Consider the following 3,561-nt stretch of genomic DNA (forward strand, 5'->3'; position numbering starts at 1 on the left):
GAGTGAAAAGAAAACACAGAACCAGATTGAAAACTCTCCGACGTAGTTCGGTGCCGTCGGTGGCTTTTGCAGGAAGTTATGCAAGATGGGACAAACAACAGTATGTGAAGGCCAAAATAATACATGTGTGTGTGCTTCATTAAAGGCAGGGGCTGGCTCCTTTCTTTAAAAAGTTTGTTTATGTTCTATTTTTAGCATTTCCAGTAAACTCAAAATGATTTGACCCAAACTGTAAAAATGATCTCCATAGAAATGTCATGTATTTTGACTTTGTATGAGCTTTGTATGAGTGGATGTTCCTACACACGATTCACCTGATTTCATTCTTCTTTCATTCTTTCATATTCTTTCATTCTCTCATGTCTTCGTATTTATACAACCTGAAATTGGCCGGCAAGTAATTCCCTCTCTTAACATTTAGCTTGAAAAAATCACGTTATTGCGTGATTTTCTTCTTTTTCTTTCAGAGGAGGAAGTCCCCCGATGACCTGTTTTTACCTGCAGCTCAGGTGGACTGTGTTCAGACAATACTGTCCACTAAAAGTGAGGCCAAAGACAAAGATTGCAGGTTTGTTTAATGTTTCGAAAAAATGTCTGGAATATTTCTAATCTGCTTTTAAGATTATATATGATAGTATACAAACATTAAATTGCATACAAACATTGTGCATCAATAAATCACTGGCGTACTCTAATGCATGTAATAAACGTTTGTATTTTAATCCCAAATTGTCGGACTTAAAGAGAAGTGCTACCGAAGGCACAAAAAGTATTGGTGAAGAAGACTTTGGGATATGGTCAAAAAGCCCTGGAAACAGTAAGTAAACCTTGAATTTAGAATATTTTATTACATCCTCCAAATGGCAGCTAAAAGCCGTGAAAGTAGGCTTCATCCAACAGTTATGGTACAGACGAGCCTCACTGATATGATATTAATTGCTTTTCAAAATGGCGGCCGTACCCGCAGGTCCGCTTCCTGTACAAAATGTCCCATGATCCTTCAGCTCTCGTCGTGCGGCCAGACCGGGAAATCCCAGCGGACTCCTTCTGCTGCTCAGCTGAGTCTCCTAACCAACTTTAATATTTGATGACATTACTTCTGCCCACCGCTTCTGCGCTCTTACTTCTGCTCGATGCCTCGCGGCCTTCAACGGCAGCCTGAATATTCCCTTTTTTTAGTTAATGGTCGCTGTGTTTGACCTGTAACGGGTGACAATTTAAGGCTATTTGGAAATAAAATTCCTCATTTAGAAAATATAAACTTTTAGTAGCATCGCTGTGGGAATTGGTAGCAGTTATTATGAATCATATTCAATATCCAACTTTTACAAGCGGCAGCCCGGTGAAAATATACTGAATGAGACAAAGAATGGTTTTTTTTCTGAAATAGCAAATGTTTGTGCAGACTCTCATGTGCAAGAGGAGAGGAAGTCTGAAGAAAGGTGCCAGACTGTCCAAACATGTTAAACAGATGTTTCAGATGTTTGTGTCAGTTCGTCTGGCAAAAATAAACAAGACGTAATATTAAAACCACAACAACGCAGCGATTAAATAAGATTTAACCATGAAGAGATATATTAAAATACAGAATCTTTAGTGGAAGTACACTTGATCTTCCTCTCATACCTCTTTGTGTGACCAGTTTCAATAAATCTGTGCCCATTAATAATAATAATAATAATGATAACTTAGTTTTATATAGCGCCTTTAAAGGGACCCAAGGTCGCTTAACAAATCACAAAAAACATAAATGCACAAACAAACAAAAGTCATGGGGGGTTGTGGGCCTAGGTGAACATTGAGGAAAATATTTTTAAATCTTTTTCAAGGGTCAACACAAAACTTCTTCTGGTTTCCTGTTAGGAAAACTAACAAATCTGGTATTTAAAAAGTGAAATATAGTTTGAGCAAAATAACATTTTCCATGTCCCTGAGATTGTATGTATAAAGAAAAATACTCTGAATGCTTAAAAGAGTTCCTCTTAAAATGTAGACATAAAAATGATGGGCAGCAGAAATATGAGGAAGAGCTAAGAGGTCTCGGTTCACCAGGAATGATTCAGTGTTCATCTGTTTGTCGCTAGATTGTAATAAATTGCAGATGTCACACTCTTAACTCAGGTTTCAGGATGAGCAAGCGGCGTAGAAAGGCCCATGTTTATTTGAAACAGATTGATTTAGTGTCTCTGAGTGGGACCCGGACTACATCCTGCTGCTATTAGCTGCCCTTGTTATTGTCCATTAGACGAGAGCCATGCCTGGGATCCGTGGAGCGGAGAGGGAACAGGAGAATGTGCGTTTAACGTGTGTTTGGATTGGAGTCTGGTGATTGATGCTCCGCGAGGTTCACCTATACCATCACTGACAAGAGGCCTTACTGCGCTGAAGACTCCTCAACGCTCCAACTGCAGGACATGGGCGACAAACACATCACACATCTATCTATCTATCTACCTATCTATCTATCTATGTATCTATCTATCTGTATATCCATCTATCTGTCTATCTATCTATCTATCTATCTATCTATCTATCTATCTGTCTGTCTGTCTGTCTATTTATCTATCCATCCATCCATCCATCCATCTATCTATCTATCTATCTATCTATCTAGCTAGCTAGCTATCCATGCATCCATCCATCCATCTATCTATTTATATATCATCCATCTACCTATCTATCTATCTATCTATCTGTCTGTCTGTCTGTCTGTCTGTCTGTCTATTTATCTATCTATCTATCTATCCATCCATCAATGCATCATCTATCTATCTATCTATCTATATATCAATCTATCCATCCATCCATCTATCTATCTATTTATATATCCATCCATCCATCCATCCATCTATCTATCTATCTATTTATATATCCATCCATCCATCCATCTATCTATCTATCTATCTATCTACTTACCTACCTTTCTATCTATCTGTCTGTCTGTCTGTCTGTCTATTTATCTATCTATCTATCCATCCATCCATCCATCCATCTATCTATATATCCATCCATCCATCCTGTAGCTTGGGAACTATACTAACCCACGGTAACGTCACCCAAGTCTCGAGTGAGGTATGTCTGAGGCCGAGAACACGATCAGATTGACCTCGTTCCTTGGTCCGCCGCTTGCGCATGCGTATTGTCACGTCTCCTGGAATTCCAAAGATGGCGGGCGATGACGTAAAAAGCTCACATATTTTCTTTTATTTTACACTTTTAAAGCATTTAAATGCTGCGTTAAATTTAAATCTGGTTACGGTTGTGGTTGTGGTTGTGGTTATAGTTATAGTTACAGTTATGATGAATGATCATGCTGTATTGGAGAAGAATTATAACTAGCGATTGAGACAATAGACTCCTCAGGAAAATGTAAATTGACGTTATAAATCAAGTGCGAAGTGGAGTCATTCTCTCATGGAGGCCGACTTCTTTTTGCAACCAGTGGAGTCGCCCTCTGCTGGTCATTCCAGAGAATACAAGCTTCAGGCATTTCCACATTGACTTAATTTTGCCTGCGCCGGTGACAATATGTCCATTTTTTATACAGTCTGTGTATGGAAC

The sequence above is a fragment of the Scophthalmus maximus genome, chromosome 4 (genome assembly GCF_022379125.1).
Source record: "Scophthalmus maximus strain ysfricsl-2021 chromosome 4, ASM2237912v1, whole genome shotgun sequence".
NCBI classification, from domain to species: Eukaryota; Metazoa; Chordata; class Actinopteri; order Pleuronectiformes; family Scophthalmidae; genus Scophthalmus; species Scophthalmus maximus.